Raw genomic sequence first — 26,723 nt, 5'->3', positions numbered from 1 at the left:
TGTAGTAGATATGTTGTGTTGTAGATATGTTGTGGTTGTAGATATGTTGTGTTGTAGATATGTTGTGTTGTAGATATGTTGTGTTGTAGATATGTTGTGGTTGTAGATATGTTGTGTTGTTGATATGTTGTGTTGTAGATATGTTGTGGTTGTAGATATGTTGTGGTTGTAGATATGTTGTGTTGTTGTAGATATGTTGTGTTGTAGATATGTTGTGTAGTAGATATGTTGTGTAGTAGATATGTTGTGTTGTTGTAGATATGTTGTGTTGTAGATATGTTGGGTTGTAGATATGTTGTGGTTGTAGATATGTTGTGGTTGTAGATATGTTGTGTTGTAGATATGTTGTGTTGTAGATATGTTGTGTTGTAGATATGTTGTGTTGTAGATATGTTGTGTTGTAGATATGTTGGGTTGTAGATATGTTGTGTTGTAGATATGTTGTGTTGTAGATATGTTGTGTTGTAGATATGTTGTGGTTGTAGATATGTTGTGTTGTAGATATGTTGGGTTGTAGATATGTTGTGTTGTAGATATGTTGTGTTGTAGATATGTTGGGTTGTTGATATGTTGTGTTGTAGATATGTTGGGTTGTAGATATGTTGTGTTGTAGATATGTTGTGTTGTAGATATGTTGTGTTGTAGATATGTTGTGTTGTAGATATGTTGTGTTGTAGATATGTTGGGTTGTTGATATGTTGTGTTGTTGTAGATATGTTGTGTTGTAGATATGTTGTGTTGTTGATATGTTGTGTTGTAGATATGTTGGGTTGTAGATATGTTGGGTTGTAGATATGTTGTGGTGTTGGGTTGTTGATATGTTGTGTTGTTGTAAATATGTTGGGTTGTAGATATGTTGTGTTGTAGATATGTTGTGTTGTAGATATGTTGTGTTGTAGATATGTTGTGTTGTAGATATGTTGGGTTGTAGATATGTTGTGTTGTTGTAGATATGTTGTGTTGTAGATATGTTGGGTTGTTGATATGTTAATATAATAATAATAATAATAATAATAATAATAATAATAATATATAATAATATATAATATGTTGTGGTTGTAGATATGTTGTGTTGTTGTAGATATGTTGGGTTGTAGATATGTTGTGTTGTAGATATGTTGTGTTGTAGATATGTTGTGTTGTAGATATGTTGTGTTGTTGTAGATATGTTGTGTTGTAGATATGTTGTGTTGTAGATATGTTGTGTTGTTGTAGATATGTTGTGTTGTTGTAGATATGTTGTGTTGTAGATATGTTGGGTTGTAGATATGTTGTGTTGTAGATATGTTGTGTTGTTGTAGATATGTTGTGTTGTAGATATGTTGGGTTGTAGATATGTTGGGTTGTAGATATGTTGTGTTGTAGATATGTTGTGTTGTTGTAGATATGTTGTGTTGTAGATATGTTGGGTTGTAGATATGTTGGGTTGTAGATATGTTGTGTTGTAGATATGTTGTGTTGTTGTAGATATGTTGTGTTGTAGATATGTTGTGTTGTTGTAGATATGTTGTGTTGTAGATATGTTGTGTTGTTGTAGATATGTTGTGTTGTAGATATGTTGTGTTGTAGATATGTTGTGTTGTAGATATGTTGTGTTGTAGATATGTTGTGTTGTAGATATGTTGTGTTGTAGATATGTTGTGGTTGTAGATATGTTGTGTTGTTGTAGATATGTTGTGTTGTTGTAGATATGTTGTGTTGTTGTAGATATGTTGTGTTGTAGATATGTTGTGTTGTTGTAGATATGTTGTGTTGTAGATATGTTGTGTTGTTGTAGATATGTTGTGTTGTTGTAGATATGTTGTGTTGTAGATATGTTGTGTTGTAGATATGTTGTGTTGTAGATATGTTGTGGTTGTAGATATGTTGGGTTGTTGTAGATATGTTGTGTTGTAGATATGTTGGGTTGTTGTAGATATGTTGTGTTGTAGATATGTTGGGTTGTTGTAGATATGTTGTGTTGTAGATATGTTGTGTTGTAGATATGTTGTGTTGTAGATATGTTGTGTTGTAGATATGTTGGGTTGTTGTAGATATGTTGTGTTGTAGATATGTTGTGTTGTAGATATGTTGTGGTTGTAGATATGTTGTGTTGTAGATATGTTGGGTTGTTGTAGATATGTTGTGTTGTAGATATGTTGTGGTTGTAGATATGTTGTGTTGTAGATATGTTGTGTTGTAGAAATGTTGGGTTGTAGATATGTTGTGTTGTAGATATGTTGTGTTGTAGATATGTTGTGTTGTAGATATGTTGTGTTGTAGATATGTTGGGTTGTAGATATGTTGGGTTGTAGATATGTTGTGTTGTAGATATGTTGTGTTGTAGATATGTTGTGTTGTAGATATGTTGGGTTGTAGATATGTTGTGTTGTAGATATGTTGTGTTGTAGATATGTTGGGTTGTAGATATGTTGGGTTGTAGATATGTTGTGTTGTAGATATGTTGGGTTGTAGATATGTTGGGTTGTAGATATGTTGGGTTGTAGATATGTTGTGTTGTAGATATGTTGTGGTTGTAGATATGTTGTGTTGTTGTAGATATGTTGTGTTGTTGTAGATATGTTGTGTTGTAGATATGTTGTGTTGTAGATATGTTGTGTTGTTGTAGATATGTTGTGTTGTAGATATGTTGTGTTGTTGTAGATATGTTGTGTTGTAGATATGTTGTGTTGTTGTAGATATGTTGTGTTGTAGATATGTTGTGTTGTGTTGTTGTAGATATGTTGGGTTGTAGATATGTTGTGTTGTTGTAGATATGTTGTGTTGTTGTAGATATGTTGTGTTGTAGATATGTTGGGTTGTTGCAGATATGTTGTGTTGTAGATATGTTGTGTTGTTGTAGATATGTTGTGTTGTAGATATGTTGTGTTGTGTTGTTGTAGATATGTTGGGTTGTAGATATGTTGTGTTGTTGTAGATATGTTGTGTTTTGTTGTTGTAGATATGTTGTGTTGTAGATATGTTGGGTTGTAGATATGTTGGGTTGTAGATATGTTGTGTTGTTGTAGATATGTTGGGTTGTAGATATGTTGGGTTGTAGATATGTTGTGTTGTTGTAGATATGTTGTGTTGTAGATATGTTGTGTTGTAGATATGTTGGGTTGTAGATATGTTGTGTTGTGTTGTTGTAGATATGTTGGGTTGTAGATATGTTGTGTTGTGTTGTTGTAGATATGTTGGGTTGTAGATATGTTGTGTTGTGTTGTTGTAGATATGTTGGGTTGTAGATATGTTGTGTTGTTGTAGATATGTTGTGTTGTAGATATGTTGTGTTGTAGATATGTTGGGTTGTAGATATGTTGGGTTGTAGATATGTTGTGTTGTTGTAGATATGTTGTGTTGTAGATATGTTGGGTTGTAGATATGTTGTGTTGTTGTAGATATGTTGTGTTGTTGTAGATATGTTGGGTTGTAGATATGTTGTGTTGTAGATATGTTGGGTTGTAGATATGTTGTGTTGTAGATATGTTGTGTTGTAGATATGTTGTGTTGTAGATATGTTGGGTTGTAGATATGTTGTGTTGTAGATATGTTGTGTTGTTGTAGATATGTTGGGTTGTTGTAGATATGTTGTGTTGTTGTAGATATGTTGTGTTGTTGATATGTTGTGTTGTAGATATGTTGTGTTGTAGATATGTTGGGTTTGTTGTAGATATGTTGTGTTGTTGTAGATATGTTGGGTTGTAGATATGTTGGGTTGTAGATATGTTGTTGTTGTAGATATTGTTTGTTGTAGATATGTTGTGTTGTAGATATGTTGTGTTGTAGATATGTTGGGTTGTAGATATGTTGTGTTGTAGATATGTTGTGTTGTAGATATGTTGTGTTGTAGATATGTTGTGTTGTAGATATGTTGTGTTGTAGATATGTTGTGTTGTTGTAGATATGTTGTGTTGTAGATATGTTGTGTTGTTGTAGATATGTTGTGTTGTAGATATGTTGTGTTGTAGATATGTTGTGTTGTAGATATGTTGTGTTGTAGATATGTTGGGTTGTAGATATGTTGTGGTTGTAGATATGTTGGTTGTAGATATGTTGTGTTGTAGATATGTTGTGTTGTAGATATTTGGGTTGTAGATATGTTGGGTTGTAGATATGTTGTGTTGTTGTAGATATGTTGTGTTGTAGATATGTTGGGTTGTAGATATGTTGTGTTGTTGTAGATATGTTGTGTTGTTGTAGATATGTTGTGTTGTAGATATGTTGTGTTGTAGATATGTTGGGTTGTAGATATGTTGTGGTTGTAGATATGTTGTGTTGTAGATATGTTGTGTTGTAGATATGTTGTTGTAGATATGTTGTAGATATGTTGGGTTGTAGATATGTTGTGTTGTAGATATGTTGGGTTGTAGATATGTTGTGTTGTTGTAGATATGTTGTGTTGTTGTAGATATGTTGTGTTGTAGATATGTTGTGTTGTAGATATGTTGTGTTGTAGATATGTTGGGTTGTAGATATGTTGTGTTGTTGTAGATATGTTGTGTTGTTGTAGATATGTTGTGTTGTAGATATGTTGGGTTGTAGATATGTTGTGTTGTTGTAGATATGTTGTGTTGTTGTAGATATGTTGTGTTGTAGATATGTTGTGTTGTAGATATGTTGGGTTGTTGATATGTTGTGTTGTTGTAGATATGTTGGGTTGTAGATATGTTGTGTTGTTGTAGATATGTTGTGTTGTAGATATGTTGTGTTGTAGATATGTTGTGTTGTAGATATGTTGTGTTGTAGATATGTTGTGTTGTAGATATGTTGTGTTGTTGTAGATATGTTGTGTTGTAGATATGTTGTGTTGTTGTAGATATGTTGTGTTGTAGATATGTTGTGTTGTAGATATGTTGTGTTGTAGATATGTTGTGTTGTAGATATGTTGGGTTGTAGATATGTTGTGGTTGTAGATATGTTGTTGTAGATATGTTGTGTTGTAGATATGTTGTGTTGTAGATATGTTGTGGTTGTAGATATGTTGTGTTGTAGATATGTTGTGTTGTAGATATGTTGTGTTGTAGATATGTTGGGTTGTAGATATGTTGGGTTGTAGATATGTTGTGGTTGTAGATATGTTGTGTTGTAGATATGTTGTGTTGTAGATATGTTGGGTTGTAGATATGTTGGGTTGTAGATATGTTGTGTTGTAGATATGTTGGGTTGTAGATATGTTGGGTTGTAGATATGTTGTGTTGTAGATATGTTGGGTTGTAGATATGTTGGGTTGTAGATATGTTGTGTTGTAGATATGTTGTGTTGTAGATATGTTGGGTTGTAGATATGTTGGGTTGTAGATATGTTGTGTTGTAGATATGTTGGGTTGTAGATATGTTGTGTTGTAGATATGTTGTGTTGTAGATATGTTGTGTTGTAGATATGTTGTGGTTGTAGATATGTTGTGTTGTTGTAGATATGTTGTGTTGTAGATATGTTGTGTTGTAGATATGTTGTGTTGTAGATATGTTGGGTTGTTGTAGATATGTTGTGTTGTAGATATGTTGTGTTGTTGTAGATATGTTGTGTTGTAGATATGTTGTGTTGTTTGTTGTAGATATGTTGTTGTAGATATGTTGTGTTGTTGTAGATATGTTGTGTTGTAGATATGTTGGGTTGTAGATATGTTGTGTTGTTGTAGATATGTTGTGTTGTAGATATGTTGTGTTGTGTTGTAGATATGTTGGGTTGTAGATATGTTGTGTTGTTGTAGATATGTTGTGTTGTAGATATGTTGTGTTTTGTTGTTGTAGATATGTTGTGTTGTAGATATGTTGGGTTGTAGATATGTTGGGTTGTAGATATGTTGTGTTGTTGTAGATATGTTGTTGTAGATATGTTGGGTTGTAGATATGTTGTGTTGTTGTAGATATGTTGTGTTGTAGATATGTTGTGTTGTTATGTTGGGTTGTAGATATGTTGTGCTGTGTTGTTGTAGATATGTTGTTGTAGATATGTTGTGTTGTGTTGTTGTAGATATGTTGGGTTGTAGATATGTTGTGTTGTGTTGTTTGTAGATATGTTGGGTTGTAGATATGTTGTGTTGTTGTAGATATGTTGTGTTGTAGATATGTTGTGTTGTAGATATGTTGGGTTGTAGATATGTTGGGTTGTAGATATGTTGTGTTGTTGTAGATATGTTGTGTTGTAGATATGTTGGGTTGTAGATATGTTGTGTTGTTGTAGATATGTTGTGTTGTTGTAGATATGTTGTGTTGTAGATATGTTGTGTTGTAGATATGTTGGGTTGTAGATATGTTGTGTTGTAGATATGTTGTGTTGTAGATATGTTGTGTTGTAGATATGTTGGGTTGTAGATATGTTGTGTTGTAGATATGTTGGGTTGTTGATATGTTGTGTTGTTGTAGATATGTTGGGTTGTAGATATGTTGTGTTGTAGATATGTTGTGTTGTTGTAGATATGTTGTGTTGTTGTAGATATGTTGTGTTGTAGATATGTTGTGTTGTAGATATGTTGGGTTGTAGATATGTTGTGTTGTTGTAGATATGTTGTGTTGTTGTAGATATGTTGTGTTGTAGATATGTTGGGTTGTAGATATGTTGTGTTGTTGTAGATATGTTGTGTTGTTGTAGATATGTTGTGTTGTAGATATGTTGGGTTGTAGATATGTTGGGTTGTTGATATGTTGTGTTGTTGTAGATATGTTGGGTTGTAGATATGTTGTGTTGTTGATATGTTGTGGTTGTAGATATGTTGTGTTGTTGTAGATATGTTGGGTTGTAGATATGTTGTGTTGTTGGGTTGTAGATATGTTGTGTTGTAGATATGTTGTGTTGTAGATATGTTGTGTTGTAGATATGTTGTGTTGTAGATATGTTGTGTTGTAGATATGTTGTGTTGTTGTAGATATGTTGTGTTGTAGATATGTTGTGTTGTTGTAGATATGTTGTGTTGTAGATATGTTGTGTTGTAGATATGTTGTGTTGTAGATATGTTGTGTTGTAGATATGTTGTGTTGTTGTAGATATGTTGTGTTGTAGATATGTTGGGTTGTAGATATGTTGTGTTGTTGTAGATATGTTGTGTTGTAGATATGTTGTGGTTGTAGATATGTTGTGTTGTAGATATGTTGTGTTGTAGATATGTTGTGTTGTAGATATGTTGGGTTGTAGATATGTTGGGTTGTAGATATGTTGTGGTTGTAGATATGTTGTGTTGTAGATATGTTGTGTTGTAGATATGTTGTTTTGTAGATATGTTGGGTTGTAGATATGTTGTGGTTGTAGATATGTTGGGTTGTAGATATGTTGTGTTGTAGATATGTTGTGTTGTAGATATGTTGTGTTGTAGATATGTTGTGTTGTAGATATGTTGTGGTTGTAGATATGTTGTGTTGTAGATATGTTGTGTTGTAGATATGTTGTGTTGTAGATATGTTGGGTTGTAGATATGTTGTTGTGTTGTAGATATGTTGTGTTGTAGATATGTTGTGTTGTAGATATGTTGTGTTGTAGATATGTTGGGTTGTAGATATGTTGGGTTGTAGATATGTTGGGTTGTAGATATGTTGTGTTGTAGATAGAGATGTTGTGTTGTAGATATGTTGGGTTGTAGATATGTTGTGTTGTTGTAGATATGTTGTGTTGTAGATATGTTGTGTTGTAGATATGTTGGGTTGTAGATATGTTGGGTTGTAGATATGTTGTGTTGTAGATATGTTGTGTTGTTGTAGATATGTTGGGTTGTAGATATGTTGTGTTGTAGATATGTTGTGTTGTAGATATGTTGGGTTGTAGATATGTTGGGTTGTAGATATGTTGTGTTGTAGATATGTTGGGTTGTAGATATGTTGGGTTGTAGATATGTTGTGGTTGTACTGTTTTTTTAATGTGCTGCACCTTAATGTGTTGGACCCAAGGAAGAATAGCTGCTGCCTTAGCTAATTGGGATCCCTAATAAATCCCCCCCTGAAAAAAAAGACATTGTGTTATGATCAAAAGAGTCTCAAGTCTACACTGTGTGAGTCTCTGAGGATGAAAGTGAGAGCTAGGTAAATACATATTGAAATGATAACAGTAGTGTTGCAGAGGAAGAAATGGCCACCTGGGTCTGCTATATCGCCATTTCTCTCTTTTTGAATCCCTACCTCAGGATATCCTGCCCTTCACAATAAGGAGAGGCGGATGATTAGGAGACAGGGACAGAACGAAGAGGAGGAAGTTAAGAAAGAGGGAGGGGTGTTGAGCTGAGGGCTTAGCACAACACAACAGCAGGACCTTGAACCAGCCAATAGCTTTAAAGAGGCCTTCCCCAGGGAGAAAGTGTGACTGAATGTTGTTGAGTTCACATAATTCCCAGATTGATATAGGAATGCATGAACACATGGGGTGCCTTTTCACATGTCCCTGTACAGTGACTTCAGAAGGTATTCACACCCTTGACTTTTTCCACATGTTGTTGTAATAAACAGCCTGCATTTAAAATGCTTTACATTGAGATTGTGTGTCACTGGCCTACCCACAATACTCCATAATGTCAAAGTGGAATTATGTTTTTAAACATTTGTACAAATGAATTAAAAATGAAAGTATTCAACCCCTTTGTTATGGCAAGACTAAATAAGTTCAGGAGTAAACATTTGCTTAACAAGTCACATAAGCAGTTGCATGGATTCACTTTGTGTGCAAAACATGTTTAACATGATTTCTGAATGACTTCCTCATGTATGTAGGCCACACATACACTTATCTGTATGTTCCCCCAGTCGAACAGTGCATTTCAAACACAGATTCAACCACAACAACCAGGGAGGTTTTCCAATGCCTCGCAAAGAAGGGCACCTATTGGTAGATAAAAAAAGATAAATAAACAAAGCAGACAATTAATATCCCTTTGAGCATGGTGAAGTTATTAACACTTTGGATGGTGTATCAATACACCCACTACAACGATACAGGCGTCCTTCAGTTTCCAGAGAGGAAGGACACCTCTCAGGGATTTCACCATGAGGCCAATTGTGACTTTACTGTTACAGAGTTTAATGGCTGTGATAGGAGAAAACTGAGGATGGATTAAAAACATTGCTGTTACTCCACAATAGTAAACGAAATGACAGAGGGAAAAGAAGGAAGCCTGTACAGAATAAAAATATTCCAAACAACCCTGTTTGCAACAACGAATTCAAGTAAAACTGCAAAATAATGTGGCAAAAAAAATGACATTATGTCCTAAATACAAAGCAATATGTTTGGGGCAAATCCAACACAACACATCACTGAGTACCACTCTACATATTTTCAAGCATTGTTGTGGCTGCATCATGTTATGGGTATGCTTGTCATTGGCAAGGACTAGGATGTTTTTAAGGATAAAAATTGACTGACTAGAGCTAAGTACATGCAAAATCCTAGAGGAAAACCTGGTTCAGTCTGCTTTCCACCAGACACTGGGAGACACATTCAACTTTCAGTAGGACAATAACCTAAAACACAAGGCCAAATATACAATGGAGTTTCTAAGAAGGTGTAATTACAGTTTTTACTTAAATAGGCTTTAAAATCTATGGCAAGACTTGAAAATGGCTGTTTAGCCATGATCAACAACCAACTTGACAGAATTTTTTTGAGAATAATGTGCAAATATTGTACAATCCAGATGTGCATGGCTCTTAGAGACTTACCCAGAAAGACTCACAGCTGTAATGTGATTCTAACATGTATTGACTCTGGGGTCTACTTATGTACTTATGTAAATTAAATATTTACGTATTTAATTTCCAATAAATTAGCAAACATTTCTAAAAACATGCTTTTACTTTGTCATTATGGGGTATTGTGTGTAGATGGGTGAGAAAAACATATCTATTTAATCCACTTTGAATTCAGGCTAAAACACAACAAAATGTGAAATCAGTCAAGGGGTCAGAATACTCTGTGAAGGCATTAGATTCATTGTTGTGTATTTTATTTTATCCCCATGTATTACTATTTTATTTGTATAATTATTTTTGAACTCGTAAGTAAGCATTTCACAGTAAAGTCTACACTGGCGCATGTGACAAATACAATTGAATTTGTGTGAGTGTGAGCATTTCACACACACATGCGTTAATGTACACACATACCTGTGAAAATGAGAGAATGAGAGGAAGACACTGAAGGAGTTTTCCCTAGAACAAGAGAGAGGAGAGCAGACCTAGGGTCAGAGCTGAGAAGTGGACAGGGACAGAGGCATGGGGCTGGGGATCGACTCAGGAAATACCTGTGGCTACAGTGGAGAGAGGAGGAGTGGACAGGGACAGAGGCAGAGGCAGGGGGCTGGGGATCTACTCAGGAAATACCTGTGGTTACAGTGAAGAGAGGAGGAGTGGACAGGGACAGAGGCAGAGGCAGGGGGCTGGGGATCTACTCAGGAAATACCTGTGGCTACAGTGAAGAGAGGAGGAGTGACAGGGACAGAGGCAGGGTGCTGGGGATCTACTCAGAAAATACCTGTGGCTACAGTGAAGAGAGGAGGAGTGCACAGGGACAGAGGCAGGGGGCTGGGGATCTACTCAGGAAATACCTGTTGCTACAGTGAAGAGAGGAGGAGTGACAGGGACAGAGGCAGGGTGCTGGGGATCTACTCAGGAAATACCTGTGGCTACAGTGAAGAGAGGAGGAGTGGACAGGGACAGGGACAGAGGCAGGGGGCTGGGGATCTACTCAGGAAATACCTGTGGCTACAGTGAAGAGAGGAGGAGTGGACAGGGACAGAGGCATGGGGCTGGGGATCTACTCAGGAAATACCTGTGGCTACAGTGAAGAGAGGAGGAGTGGACAGGGACAGAGGCAGGGGGCTGGGGATCTACTCAGGAAATACCTGTGGCTACAGTGAAGAGAGGAGGAGTGGACAGGGACAGGGGCAGAGGCAGGGGGCTGGGGATCTACTCAGGAAATACCTGTGGCTACAGTGAAGAGAGGAGGAGTGGACAGGGACAGGGACAGAGGCATGGGGCTGGGGATCTACTCAGGAAATACCTGTGGCTACAGTGAAGAGAGGAGGAGTGGACAGGGACAGAGGCAGGGGGCTGGGGATCTACTCAGGAAATACCTGTGGCTACAGTGAAGAGAGGAGGAGTGGACAGGGACAGAGGCAGAGGCAGGGTGCTGGGGATCTACTCAGGAAATACCTGTGGCTACAGTGAAGAGAGGAGGAGTGGACAGGGACAGAGGCAGGAGGCTGGGGATCTACTCAGGAAATACCTGTGGCTTCAGTGAAGAGAGGAGGAGTGGACAGGGACAGGGACAGAGGCAGGGGGCTGGGGATCTACTCAGGAAATACCTGTGGCTACAGTGAAGAGAGGAGGAGTGGACAGGGACAGAGGCCGGGTGCTGGGGATCTACTCAGGAAATACCTGTGGCTACAGTGAAGAGAGGAGGAGTGGACAGGGACAGAGGCAGGGGGCTGGGGATCTACTCAGGAAATACCTGTGGCTACAGTGAAGAGAGGAGGAGTGGACAGGGACAGAGGCAGAGGCAGGAGGCTGGGGATCTACTCAGGAAATACCTGTGGCTACAGTGAAGAGAGGAGGAGTGGACAGGGACAGAGGCAGGAGGCTGGGGATCTACTCATTAAATACCTGTGGCTACAGTGAAGAGAGGAGGAGTGAACAGGGACAGAGGCAGGAGGCTGGGGATCTACTCATTAAATACCTGTGGCTACAGTGAAGAGAGGAGGAGTGGACAGGGACAGAGAGGCAGGGTGCTGGGGATCTACTCAGGAAATACCTGTGGCTACAGTGAAGAGAGGAGGAGTGGACAGGGACAGAGGCAGAGGCAGGAGGCTGGGGATCTACTCAGGAAATACCTGTGGCTACAGTGAAGAGAGGAGGAGTGGACAGGGACAGAGGCAGAGGCAGGAGGCTGGGGATCTACTCAGGAAATACCTGTGGCTACAGTGAAGAGAGGAGGAGTGGACAGGGACAGAGGCAGGAGGCTGGGGATCTACTCATTAAATACCTGTGGCTACAGTGAAGAGAGGAGGAGTGGACAGGGACAGAGGCAGGGTGCTGGGGATCTACTCAGGAAATACCTGTGGCTACAGTGAAGAGAGGAGGACTGGACAGGGACAGAGGCAGAGGCAGGAGGCTGGGGATCTACTCAGGAAATACCTGTGGCTACAGTGAAGAGAGGAGGAGTGGACAGGGACAGAGGCAGGAGGCTGGGGATCTACTCATGAAATACCTGTGGGTACAGTGAAGAGAGGAGGAGTGGACAGGGACAGAGGCAGGAGGCTGGGGATCTACTCAGGAAATACCTGTGGCTACAGTGAAGAGAGGAGGAGTGGACAGGGACAGAGGCAGAGGCAGGGTGCTGGGGATCTACTCATTAAATACCTGTGGCTACAGTGAAGAGAGGAGGAGTGGACAGGGACAGGGGCAGAGGCAGGGTGCTGGGGATCTACTCAGGAAATACCTGTGGCTACAGTGAAGAGAGGAGGAGTGGACAGGGACAGAGGCAGGAGGCTGGGGATCTACTCATGAAATACCTGTGGCTACAGTGAAGAGAGGAGGAGTGAACAGGGACAGAGGCAGGAGGCTGGGGATCTACTCATTAAATACCTGTGGCTACAGTGAAGAGAGGAGGAGTGGACAGGGACAGAGAGGCAGGGTGCTGGGGATCTACTCAGGAAATACCTGTGGCTACAGTGAAGAGAGGAGGAGTGGACAGGGACAGAGGCAGGAGGCTGGGGATCTACTCATTAAATACCTGTGGCTACAGTGAAGAGAGGAGGAGTGGACAGGGACAGAGAGGCAGGGTGCTGGGGATCTACTCAGGAAATACCTGTGGCTACAGTGAAGAGAGGAGGAGTGGACAGGGACAGAGGCAGAGGCAGGGTGCTGGGGATCTACTCAGGAAATACCTGTGGCTACAGTGAAGAGAGGAGGAGTGGACAGGGACAGAGGCAGGAGGCTGGGGATCTACTCAGGAAATACCTGTGGCTACAGTGAAGAGAGGAGGAGTGGACAGGGACAGAGGCAGGGTGCTAGGGATCTACTCAGGAAATACCTGTGGCTACAGTGAAGAGAGGAGGACTGGACAGGGACAGAGGCAGAGGCAGGAGGCTGGGGATCTACTCAGGAAATACCTGTGGCTACAGTGAAGAGAGGAGGAGGAGTGGACAGGGACAGAGGCAGGAGGCTGGGGATCTACTCATTAAATACCTGTGGCTACAGTGAAGAGAGGAGGAGTGGACAGGGACAGAGGCAGGGTGCTGGGGATCTACTCAGGAAATACCTGTGGCTACAGTGAAGAGAGGAGGACTGGACAGGGACAGAGGCAGAGGCAGGAGGCTGGGGATCTACTCAGGAAATACCTGTGGCTACAGTGAAGAGAGGAGGAGTGGACAGGGACAGAGGCAGGAGGCTGGGGATCTACTCATGAAATACCTGTGGGTACAGTGAAGAGAGGAGGAGTGGACAGGGACAGAGGCAGGAGGCTGGGGATCTACTCAGGAAATACCTGTGGCTACAGTGAAGAGAGGAGGAGGACAGGGACAGAGGCAGAGGCAGGGTGCTGGGGATCTACTCATTAAATACCTGTGGCTACAGTGAAGAGAGGAGGAGTGGACAGGGACAGGGGCAGAGGCAGGGTGCTGGGGATCTACTCAGGAAATACCTGTGGCTACAGTGAAGAGAGGAGGAGTGGACAGGGACAGAGGCAGGAGGCTGGGGATCTACTCATGAAATACCTGTGGCTACAGTGAAGAGAGGAGGAGTGAACAGGGACAGAGGCAGGAGGCTGGGGATCTACTCATTAAATACCTGTGGCTACAGTGAAGAGAGGAGGAGTGGACAGGGACAGAGAGGCAGGGTGCTGGGGATCTACTCAGGAAATACCTGTGGCTACAGTGAAGAGAGGAGGAGTGGACAGGGACAGAGGCAGAGGCAGGAGGCTGGGGATCTACTCAGGAAATACCTGTTGCTACAGTGAAGAGAGGAGGAGTGGACAGGGACAGAGGCAGAGGCAGGAGGCTGGGGATCTACTCAGGAAATACCTGTGGCTACAGTGAAGAGAGGAGGAGTGGACAGGGACAGAGGCAGAGGCAGGGTGCTGGGGATCTACTCAGGAAATACCTGTGGCTACAGTGAAGAGAGGAGGAGTGGACAGGGACAGAGGCAGGAGGCTGGGGATCTATCTACTCATGAAATACCTGTGGCTACAGTGAAGAGAGGAGGAGTGGACAGGGACAGAGGCAGAGGCAGGGTGCTGGGGATCTACTCAGGAAATACCTGTGGCTACAGTGAAGAGAGGAGGAGTGGACAGGGACAGAGGCAGGAGGCTGGGGATCTACTCAGGAAATACCTGTGGCTACAGTGAAGAGAGGAGGAGTGGACAGGGACAGAGGCAGGAGGCTGGGGATCTACTCATTAAATACCTGTGGCTACAGTGAAGAGAGGAGGAGTGGACAGGGACAGAGGCAGGAGGCTGGGGATCTACTCAGGAAATACCCGTGGCTACAGTGAAGAGAGGAGGAGTGGACAGGGACAGAGGCAGGAGGCTGGGGATCTACTCATGAAATACCTGTGGCTACAGTGAAGAGAGGAGGAGTGGACAGGGACAGAGGCATGGGGCTGGGGATCTACTCAGGAAATACCTGTGGCTACAGTGAAGAGAGGAGGAGTGGACAGGGACAGAGGCAGGGGGCTGGGGATCTACTCAGGAAATACCTGTGGCTACAGTGAAGAGAGGAGGAGTGGACAGGGACAGAGGCAGGAGGCTGGGGATCTACTCAGGAAATACCTGTGGCTACAGTGAAGAGAGGAGGAGTGGACAGGGACAGAGGCAGGGGGCTGGGGATCTACTCAGGAAATACCTGTGGCTACAGTGAAGAGAGGAGGAGTGGACAGGGACAGGAGGCTGGGGATCTACTCATTAAATACCTGTGGCTACAGTGAAGAGAGGAGGAGGGACAGGGACAGAGGCAGGAGGCTGGGGATCTACTCAGGAAATACCTGTGGCTACAGTGAAGAGAGGAGGAGTGGACAGGGACAGAGGCAGAGGCAGGAGGCTGGGGATCTACTCAGGAAATACCTGTTGCTACAGTGAAGAGAGGAGGAGTGGACAGGGACAGAGGCAGAGGCAGGAGGCTGGGGATCTACTCAGGAAATACCTGTGGCTACAGTGAAGAGAGGAGGAGTGGACAGGGACAGAGGCAGAGGCAGGGTGCTGGGGATCTACTCAGGAAATACCTGTGGCTACAGTGAAGAGAGGAGGAGTGGACAGGGACAGAGGCAGGAGGCTGGGGATCTATCTACTCATGAAATACCTGTGGCTACAGTGAAGAGAGGAGGAGTGGACAGGGACAGAGGCAGAGGCAGGGTGCTGGGGATCTACTCAGATAATACCTGTGGCTACAGTGAAGAGAGGAGGAGTGGACAGGGACAGAGGCAGGAGGCTGGGGATCTACTCAGGAAATACCTGTGGCTACAGTGAAGAGAGGGAGGAGTGGACAGGGACAGAGGCAGGAGGCTGGGGATCTACTCATTAAATACCTGTGGCTACAGTGAAGAGAGGAGGAGTGGACAGGGACAGAGGCAGGAGGCTGGGGATCTACTCAGGAAATACCCGTGGCTACAGTGAAGAGAGGAGGAGTGGACAGGGACAGAGGCAGGAGGCTGGGGATCTACTCATGAAATACCTGTGGCTACAGTGAAGAGAGGAGGAGTGGACAGGGACAGAGGCATGGGGCTGGGGATCTACTCAGGAAATACCTGTGGCTACAGTGAAGAGAGGAGGAGTGGACAGGGACAGAGGCAGGGGGCTGGGGATCTACTCATGAAATACCTGTGGCTACAGTGAAGAGAGGAGGAGTGGACAGGGACAGAGGCATGGGGCTGGGGATCTACTCAGGAAATACCTGTGGCTACAGTGAAGAGAGGAGGAGTGGACAGGGACAGAGGCAGGGGGCTGGGGATCTACTCAGGAAATACCTGTGGCTACAGTGAAGAGAGGAGGAGTGGACAGGGACAGAGGCAGGAGGCTGGGGATCTACTCAGGAAATACCTGTGGCTACAGTGAAGAGAGGAGGAGTGGACAGGGACAGAGGCAGGGGGCTGGGGATCTACTCAGGAAATACCTGTGGCTACAGTGAAGAGAGGAGGAGTGGACAGGGACAGGAGGCTGGGGATCTACTCATTAAATACCTGTGGCTACAGTGAAGAGAGGATGAGTGGTGGAGAATAGAAGTGCAGGGGGAAGGTACAGTGTGAAAATCATATCCAGACTAGTTATTCTCTCTCTCTCTCTCTCTCTCTCTCAATTCAATTTGCTTTATTGGCATGACGTAACAATGTACATATTGCCAAATCAAAATTGTCAATGGGACAATAGTAACAACATTAACCAATTGTCAAAAAAACCATACATTCAACAATAACAATAAGCATACATTAGAGGACATGTGTAGGTTGATTGGTTTTCCAGACACTGTCCCTCAACTTAGCAATGTAGTGCGCTGCCAACCCACAACTCTCTGCATCCTCCCCCAAAATGACTGGTAGCCTACTCTCATCAGAGGTCTTTGAAATACTCTGTAATTGTTTTATAATTTTTTTTACATTTTGTCAGGAAATGCAGCTCCGTCTCAGGTTCTGCTGTTGTGCAGTGGTTGCACAGCCTTTCCTCTACAGGGTGCCAGGTTTTCCTGTGTCTACCCCTCTCAATGGAGAGGCTGTACTCACTGAGCCTGTACTTTGTCAAGATTTTGATCAGTAACCATGGTCAAATATTTAGCCACAGTGTACTGTCGATTTAGGGCCAGAAAGCACTGCATTTTGCTCTCTCTCTCTCTCTCTCTCTCTCTCTCTCTCTCTCTCTCTCTCTCTCTCTCTCTATCCCTCTCTCTCTCTATCTATCCCTCTCTCTCTCTCTCTATCCCTCTCTCTCTCTCTCTATCCCTCTCTCTCTCTCTCTCTCTCTCTCTCTCTCTCTCTCTCTCTCTCTCTCTCTCTCTCTCTCTCTCTCTCTCTCTCTCTCTCTCTCTCTCTCTCTCTCTATCCTCTCTCTCTCTCTCTCTCTCTATCCCTCTCTCTCTCTCTCTCTCTCTCTCTCTCTCTCTCTCTCTCTCTCTCTCTCTCTCTCTCTCTCTCTCTCTCTCTCTCTCTCTCTCTCTCTCTATCCCTCTCTCTCTCTCTCTCTCTCTATCCCTCTCTCTCTCTATCCCTCTCTCTCTCTCTCTCTCTCTCTCTCTCTCTCTCTCTCTCTCTCTCTCTCTCTCTCTCTCTCTCTCTCTCTCTCTCTCTCTCTCTATCCCTCTCTCTCTCTCTCTCTCTCTCTCTCTCTCTCTCTATCCCTCTCTCTCTCTATCCCTCTCTCTCTCTCTCTCTATCCCTCTCTCTCTCTCTCTCTCTCTCTCTCTCTCTCTCTCTCAGCAGTCTTGTACCAGATAAAGGATTACAGTTCCTTGTTGGTGAGAGAGCTACTACAGTATGAGCCGAATGGTAGTGTAGTCAGTCTGACATTTCTGGAAGTCTGGATCACTCATTACTACTGACCTTGCCCTCAGAACAGCCATTACAACACTCCACAGCACATGAAACTACTTTATAATCCCAGGGAAGGCTTGTTTTGCTGAAGAGAAAGTTACAAAGGGTAGTCGGGTTGATTATGTCTGTTTTGAGGGGCGTTAGGGTGTCTCCTGAGTAAGAAGTGTATTCAAGGGAAGTGCACGATATGAGGGGAGGTTTAGGGTGTTTCTTGAGTAAGAAGTGTATTCAGGGGAAGTGCACGATATGAGGGGAGGTTTAGGGTTTTCCTGTCATTGTGTTGACCCTTCATGAGGGCAAACATTTCAACTTGACCTCTGTAAGATGGTAAGATGTCCTCCCTAATAACACAGTTCTTTAAAGGGGAGCCAAGGCAGTGAGCCAGAAAGAGGGGAAGTGTGTGAGAGTGTGTGTGTGTGTGTTTCTGTATGATGCTCTGAATACTTGCTTTGTGAATTTGATTATGTGTGTGTCAGTCCCTCTCCTGCTTGTTGCTATGACTGCAGCCCTAGTACCTCTGTGATCCCTCTCTGGGTTCGTCTGGTGGGGCCTGACAGTGTGGACTGCACACAGGGCAGGTGGGATGAGTAAGGAATACTAATTGCTCTCTGTGCAGATTCAGACATGGTGGAGCGAATACTGATCATCAATTCTGCCGTGTCAGAGCTGGTCTCTCTCTCTCTCACACACACACACACACACACACACACACACACACACACACACACACACACACACACACACACACACACACACACACACACACACACACACACACACACACACACACACACACACACACACACACACACACACACACACACACACACACACACACACACACACACACACACACACACACACACACACAAAAGGTGACCTGGTTGTAAATCTGAACATAGAGTGAAAATGTGTGTGTGTATGAAGAAACACCCACTTTCACACTCCCAAGAACACTCAGCCCTCAGTTACAGGGCCTTTAAAAACAGCCCTAGCAACCCAACGGTAACCAAAAACACTTGCTTCTTCCTGCTGACATTGTGAATACTGAGTATTTGGAGTTTATAAAAATCGGTGTGTGTGTGTCCTGAAAGAGAAACAACAACTACTAAAGAGGCTTTTGTCTCTGCATTAGGTAGAACTGGGCCAGAACACTCATTTTTTATAGAGAGGAGTCAATGGCCTACTAACACACCACACACACTCCATACACAAACACACACTCCATACACAAACACACACTCCATACACAAACACACACTCCATACACAAACACACACTCAAATACACAAACACACACTCCATACACAAACACACACTCAAATACACAAACACACACTCCATACACAAACACATACTCCATACACAAACACACACTCAAATACACAAACACACACTCCATACACAAATACACACTCCATACACAAACACACACTCCATACACAAACACACACTCCATACACAAACACACACTCCATACACAAACACACACTCCAATACACAAACACACACTCCATACACAAACACACACTCCATACACAAACACACACTCAAATACACAAACACACACTCCATACACACACACTCAATATACACAAACACACACTCAAATACACAAACACACACTCAAATACACAAACACACACTCCATACACAAACACACACTCAAATACACAACATCCGCAAATATGAGCCATTGGTTACGTGATGTGAAGGTATGACAGTGGCTGTATTCCAGTCCATGTTACTACTATATGAGTGGATTGGAGCACCTAGATCACTCTACAAAAACAACCCACTATCCCCATCACACCAGAAGCTTGTCCACAACACCTGATTTTGTCTCATACTTCATATTAAACCTACTGTATAGCCCTGTCGCCTTGAGCATGCACCTTGTTAGTTACACACCAGCTGTTAGCCCTTTTATTCCTCTACTCTGCCTAGAGCCCCCGCTGTCCTAACCCCTTCATTAGTGGCAGCATCAGGTTACGGCACACTGATCTACCTATAGTCTGACGCTTATTTGAACACTTCCTCTCACATACAGTGGAGTGTCTGTGTGTGTGTGTGTGTGTGTGTGTGTGTGTGTGTGTGTGTGTGTGTGTGTGTGTGTGTGTGTGTGTGTGTGTGTGTGTGTGTGTGTGTGTGTGTGTGTGTGTGTGTGTGTGTGTGTGTGTGTGAGGTGTATCCTACCTGGTACAGTGGCCTGGGGACACACCTGTGTGCGTGTGTGAGGTGTAGTGCGCGGAGATGTCTGAGAGCTGAGGAGGTGAAGGTCCATAGCAGACCCTGACGTGTGAACAGCACATCCTCCAGACCCAGCAGTACTGCTTCCATCATAGAAACACACAAGTAGCTATCTACAAGAAAACAGGTACACCAGATGACAGGTAGGTATCCACAGGTCAGACTAAAATGCCTTGTTTCCTCGCTCTTCTCTCTAAGGATCCAACATTCTGATCACTCCGTAAAAAGAGAGGTCACCGCAATCCTGTGTCAATATCCCACGCAGCTAGAGAAATCCCCAATGGCTCTATCCCTCTCTCCTCTCTCCTGTCCTGTAACTGAAGCAACCCTGAGAGCCAAAGTCTGGTTGCGACAAACACAAACATTCCCACTGCCTGTTCCTTTCTCTCTCTCTCCCTTTCTCGCTCTCTCCCTTTTTCTTTTTGGTCTGTTAGTTGTTTTTAAAGTGACACTCAGTTCCAGAGCATTCCAGGCTCCAGGCTGACAAACAGACTGAGAGAAGGAAGGAAAGGGAGACCCAGTAGATGAGTGACAGGGACAGGGAAAGGTGACTGTTCTCTCTGTGGAGGATAGAGGGGTGTGCTTACATTCTCCACACCTCCACTCAGCCACCGGTCAGTTCGCATCTCATCTTACCCAACTCCATTGCACGCACACACACACACACACACACACACACACACACACACACACACACACACACACACACACACACACACACACACACACACACACACACACACACACACACACACACACACACACACACACACACACACACAGCAGCCAGCAGATTCGCTGACGTCCCATCTCCAGATGGAGGATGGGAGTGTTTTCTCAGCTCTGGGAGTCAGGCCAGATTCTCCATTTTTTAACCAGGAACCAGAATCCCAAGGACATCGTGTGGCCTGATGTGACCTCTGAGAATGAAAGAACACCATGCGCCCTCCGCAATACTTTGTAGAGACACCTTTTGCAGTAATTACAGCTATAAGTCTCTTTGGGTATGTCTCTATAAGCTTGGCATATCTGGCCACTGGGATTTTTTCCCATTCTTCAAGGCAAAACTGCTCCAGCTCCTTCAAGTTGGATGGGTTCTGCTGGTGTACAGCAATCTTTAAGTCATACCACAGATTCTCTATTGGATAGAGGTCTTGGATTTGATGAGGCCATTCCAAGACATTTAAATGTTTCCCCTTAAACCACTCAAGTGTTGCTTTAGCAGTATGCTTAGGGTCATTGTCCTGCAGGAAGGTGAACCTCCGTCCCAGTCTCAAATCTCTGGTAGACTGAAACAGGTTTCCCTCAAGAATTTCCCCTGTATTTAGCGCCATCCATCATTCCTTCAATTCTGACCAGTTTCCCAGTCACTGCCGATGAAAAACATCCACACAGCATGATTTTGCCACCACCATGCTTCACTGTGGGGATAGAGTTCTCGGGGTGATGAGAGGTGTTGGGTTTGTGCCAGACATAGCGTTTTCCTACATGGCCAAAAGCTCAATTTTAGTCTAATCTGACCAGAGTACCATCTTCCGTATGTTTGGGAAGTCTCCCACATGCTTTTTGGCGAACACCAAATATGTTTGCTTATTCTTTTCTTTAAGCAATGGCTTTTTTCTGGCCCCTCTTCCACAAAGCCCAGCTCTGTGGAGTGTACGGTTTAAAGTGGTCCAATGGACAGATTCTCCAATCTCCGCTGTGGAGTTTTGCAGCTCCTTCAGGGATATCTTTGGTGTCTTTGTTTCCTCCTCCTTAATGCCCTCCTCGCCTGGTCCCTGAGTTTTGGTGGGCGTATAATGGATGTAATGGTGCTTAGTGGGATGTTCAAAGTTTCTGATATTTTTTATAACCCAACCATGATCTGTACTTCTCCACAACTTTGTCCCTGACCTGTTTGGAGAGCTCCTTGGTCTTCATCGTGCCACTTGCTTGGTGGTGTCCCTTGCTTAATGGTGTTGCAGACTCTGGGGACTTTCGGAACAGGTGTATATATACTGAGTCATGTGATAAAATAAATTCCACCTGTGTGCATTATAACTATTTATGTGACTTCTTAAGGTAATTGGTTGCACCAGATCTTATTTAGGGACTTCATAGCAAAGCGGGTGAAAACATATGCACCATCACCTTTCCGTTCTTTTTATTTTTTTGAAACAAGTATTTTTTTTCATTTCACTTCACCAATTTGGACTATTTTGTGTATGTCCATCACATAAACTCCAAATAAAAATATATTTAAATTACAGGCTGTAATGCAACAAAATATGAAAACTTGAATACTTTTGCAAGCCACTGTACCTCGACAATCTCCTCATGGGTATCTCCCATGATGCTTTGTGTCTGGTTATTTGTGGTTTCAAACAACTTATAAATTCCAAACATGCCTTTCCCCTACAGGCCCATTCAAATACAATAGATAGATTGGATTTATTCCTTCTTCCTCAGCAATCCACCAGTTGGCCTTGATCAATACAGTAGAGTGAATGAGTTCAATACCACCAAACTGAAGGGGCCTATTGAGTGGACTGGACTGATTCATAGTGTGGGGGTGGGGAGGATGATATCGACACGAGGGTCAATGCTTACTGCTGAGTTGTGGTTTTATAAGAATGCAGCAGCCATGTGTGTATGTCAAATGAGGTTGGTGGCAACTTAATTGGTGAGGACGGGCTCGTGGTAATGGCTGGAGCGGAATTGATGGAATGTTATCAAATACATCGAACACATGTTTAATACCATTCCATTTGCTCCTTTCCGGACATTATTATGAGCCGTCCTCCCCTCAGCAGCCTCCTCTGGTGTATCGTGCATGTGTGTATGTGGAGCTGAATATCTGCTGTATGACACTAATACCATTAATTTGATAATGATTGTCAATAGAAGTTGAAAGAAATTACTATCACAACATACATCAACTCTGAATGCTGGTAAAAGCAGGATTTTTGTTTCACAATTCTCCCTACTGTAAGAGCACTGCACTCATCTGAGCTTAGATAGAGAGCATGCTCGTGTGTTTATGCCTTTCGATAGCTCTCTCTCTCACATACCACAGATGGTGGGGTGTTAACCTAAAAACCCCAAACATCCTAAACGGTGATTTTCAGGGTCATCAATTTGATAGACCTTCTGTGCTCTGTGCGGCAGGGAACCAGACTTGTGTCAGATGGTCTTGAGATATCTGCTTTTCTCCGTCCGTGTCTAGACTTGACAGATAATGCAGTTTTTGTATTCTGATCATGGACTTCTGATCATGGAATTCACTTTTTCTTTGGGGGTGGGGGGCAATATTAGATAGCTGGCTAGCATTTATGAAGCCAGCAAACATGTTCTTCACACGCTAGATTGCTAATGACGGTCCGCACACAATGCGTCTTTTCAATGTGATCTTTGTGTTCTGATAGCAGAAGTCGCATGTAAGTGTTAAGTGTAGACATGGCCAATGTTCCCTCTAAGCTGCACACTGCACCAGCCAGCAGTAGTCCTGAGTGACTGCCGCCACGCAGAGCGCAGAAGAACTATCAGCCTACGGAGAGAAGCATGATATTGAACTTCACTCAACTTTCTAGAGTTTTCCCTGTTAACACAATCAACATTTCCCTTTACTGTGGCAATTGTGATGAAATCAATGCAACATTAGCCACTTTCAATGTAACATACCGAAACAAAACAAACTATGCAAGATCATTTTTCTTTCAAGTTTGCGCTCAGCAGACCTGAAATTTGCTCATTGCCCAAACAATGTTGAGGGAACATTGGACATGGGCTCTGGAATGTTGAGGGAACATTGGACACGGGCTCTGGAATGTTGAGGGAACATTGGACACGGGCTCTGGAATGTTGAGGGAACATTGGACATGGGCTCTGGAATGTTTGACATTCCAGATGTGTAAGTGTTCCACTTTTTCCACAGCCTGTCTACAGAAGGTCAGCTCTCACTAACAGTACTTTAGGACGGGTGTAAATATTTGTTGTGTGTGTGTTCCTAGGATGTTGTGTGTGTACAGTGTCCTGTGGAATCCTGGGTAAGGTCATGCAATAGTCCTCAGCAGAGTGCCAGATGACCGTTACCATTGCAACAGAAAATACTTTCGAAACCATAGCGATAGAACAGAGAGGCTAGGAGGTTTGGGATATTCAACTCTGCCAGACCCTGTGAGGACCAGAAGGAATGGACAGGCAGATTGATACTGAAGTTTATTCACAAAGTTGGCAAGCCCTGGTACTATAGTTGCAAAGCTACCGCTAATTTACCAAAGTTACCAGAGTCTTGGGTGATTTTGGTAATTAACAGAAAATCTATGGCAATCTATGGTAATTTTGGTAACATATACTTGAATAACATTGAATAACATTTTTATTTTAATATACTGTATAATATTCATTTTTGTTATATCTGTGTCCATATTGTCCATGATTTTGTAATAGATAGACCATATGTTTCAAGAGAAAAAAGCATATCTTCAACTCTCAACTATTGACTGCAACCAATTTGACGGCAAAACATTGACAACAAATGAATATTGACATAGAACATGAAATAAAGGTGTAAAAAAAAAAATTCTAAACAATATTTCATACTGAAACCCTCATATTACACAACAATGGTATTCACAAAGATGATGGTTTAAATGTAGGATAATGTTTTACAGCTTTGTCAGTCTATACTTTCAGTTTTTATTATTTCATATATATATTTTGCATGTGATAAGGCCACACAGGGCCAGAGATAATTACAGACACCTTTGATGTTCTGAATTATCTAAAAAGGTTACCAGAAAAATTCCAGAATATAGGCAGTTTACTGGTCAACTTAGAAAGTTTCCAGTAATGTACCCTCCCTTTGCAACCCTACCTGGTACCCAGTAACACACACACGCGCAAACACGCACACGTGAGCACACACACAGGCACACATGCTCTCACTGAAGCATCACTGTTCCAGATCATTCTCATAGAGAAACATCCTGAGACAGGGGACAAGGGTAACCTCGACTCTGTAGGAGCAGAGAGCTCTGCTTTTCTTTCCCTCCATTTTCTTCCTCCCTCCTTCTCTCCCTCGCTCACTCCCCCTGTTCTCTCTCCCTCCTCTTGCTCCCTATTTTCTCTCTGTCTCTCTGTCTATGAATAGGCCCTTGATGTGTGATTCAGTTTGTCCCAGCTTCACAGTGAAGAGCTCATTGAGTCTTGTTCTCTCCCTCTCAGAGAGACCTTCTATATCTGGAGATATTTAGAGGTCTCATATCCTGTTGTTGAGCAATGGAAGATAGACAACACTGTCTGTGTGTGTATGTGTGTGTGTGTGTATGTGTGTATGTGTGTATGTGTGTATGTGTGTGTGTGTGTGTGTGTGTGTGTGTGTGTGTGTGTGTGTGTGTGTGTGTGTGTGTGTGTGTGTGTGTGTGTATGTGTGCCTGTGTGCTTGTGCGTGTCATGGTTCTATGTAGTTATGTCTGAGAATAGATCACGGGCTCTAATTAACAACAGACCCAGGGCCGGCCTCAGTCAGGCAAGGCCAGATGGAGGCCAGGAGGGATCACAGAGCAGGACTGGGTTGTAGGGAGAAGAAGACAGTGGAGAAGAAACAGTGGATGGATCTGCTGGACCACCTTTGATGAATTATTTTCTGTGTTTTTGTCTGTGTTCATTTTGCTATGTAACTCTGCAGGCAGGTTATCTGGGAATATGAGTCATGTACAACAGTGGAGGCTGGTGAGTGGAGGATGGCTCATAATAATGGCTGGAATGGAGTAAATGGAATAGCATCATTTGATACATCAGCAGCCTCCACTGATGTACAAATACACAGCATAATCCACCCGGTGTTTTCAGATCTATGAGAGGTGTCTCGGGTAGGGTCTAGAGGTAAGTTTGGGACTGGGCATAACAACAACTGTTACTCTGATCAACAAGTGAAAAACAGAAGAGGGAAGGAGGAGTGGATGGGGAAAAGGGGGAGAGAGGTAGGGTGGTGTCAAAAACATTCTTTCCTTCCAAAGCGCTCCAAGGGGAGAGGAGGGGTACCCTTTCATCCATAAGAGTGGGAGAGAAGGGGTACCCTTTCATCCATAAGAGTGGGAGAGAAGGGCTACCCTTTCATCCATAAGAGTGGGAGAGGAGGGGTACCCTTTCATCCATAAGAGAGGGAGAGAAGGGCTACCCTTTCATCCATAAGAGTGGGAGAGGAGGGCTACCCTTTCATCCATAAGAATGGGAGAGGAGGGGTACCCTTTCATCCATAAGAGTGGGAGAGGAGGGGTACCCTTTCATCCATAAGAGTTTCATCCATAAGAGTGGGAGAGAAGGGGTACCCTTTCATCCATAAGAGTGGGAGAGGAGGGGTACCCATTCATCCATAAGAGTGGGAGAGAAGGGGTACCCTTTCATCCATAAGAGTGGGAGAGAAGGGGTACCCTTTCATCCATAAGAGTGGGAGAGAAGGGCTACCCTTTAATCCATAAGAGTGGGAGAGGAGGGGTACCCTTTCATCCATAAGAGTGGGAGAAGGGCTACCCTTTCATCCATAAGAGTGGGAGAGGAGGGCTACCCTTTCATCCATAAGAGTGGGAAAGGAGGGGTACCCTTTCATCCATAAGAGTGGGAGAGGAGGGGTACCCTTTCATCCATAAGAGTGGTAGCGGAGGGCTACCCCTTTCATCCATACGATTGGGAGAGGAGGGCTACCCTTTCATCCATAAGAGTGGGAGAGGAGGGGTACCCATTCATCCATAAGAGTGGGAGAGAAGGGGTAAATTGCCTTTCATCCATAAGAGTGGGAGAGAAGGGGTACCCTTTCATCCATAAGAGTGGGAGAGAAGGGCTACCCTTTAATCCATAAGAGTGGGAGAGGAGGGGTACCCTTTCATCCATAAGAGTGGGAGAGAAGGGCTACCCTTTCATCCATAAGAGTGGGAGAGGAGGGCTACCCTTTCATCCATAAGAGTGGGAAAGGAGGGGTACCCTTTCATCCATAAGAGTGGGAGAGGAGGGGTACCCTTTCATCCA

General features: G+C 43.3%; 1 protein-coding gene and 2 long non-coding RNA genes across 14 annotated transcripts in view; 1 reads left to right on the top strand and 2 right to left on the bottom strand.

Moving 5' to 3' along the window:
* The window catches only part of LOC118376514 (FERM domain-containing protein 4A-like), a 446,877-nt gene that overhangs the window by 184,363 nt on the left and 235,791 nt on the right, over positions 1-26,723 (bottom strand). The gene's annotated exons all lie outside the window — the stretch shown is intronic.
* On the bottom strand, positions 13,540-16,789 carry LOC127910609 (uncharacterized). The gene is made up of 3 exons (XR_008075450.1): positions 15,477-16,789; positions 15,095-15,402; positions 13,540-13,820 (listed from the first exon to the last, which is right to left on the bottom strand). It is a non-coding gene; the product is annotated as an uncharacterized LOC127910609 (long non-coding RNA).
* LOC127910610 (uncharacterized) overlaps positions 24,500-26,723 on the top strand; it is a 115,475-nt gene continuing 113,251 nt past the window's right edge. Inside the window, exon 1 of the long non-coding RNA XR_008075451.1 lies at positions 24,500-24,954. This is a non-coding gene — a long non-coding RNA (uncharacterized LOC127910610). The remainder of the gene's footprint in view (positions 24,955-26,723) is intronic.

This window comes from Oncorhynchus keta, chromosome 22 (assembly GCF_023373465.1).
Source record: "Oncorhynchus keta strain PuntledgeMale-10-30-2019 chromosome 22, Oket_V2, whole genome shotgun sequence".
In the NCBI taxonomy this organism is placed as follows: Eukaryota; Metazoa; Chordata; class Actinopteri; order Salmoniformes; family Salmonidae; genus Oncorhynchus; species Oncorhynchus keta.
This window is presented reverse-complemented; position numbering and strand designations above follow the sequence as displayed.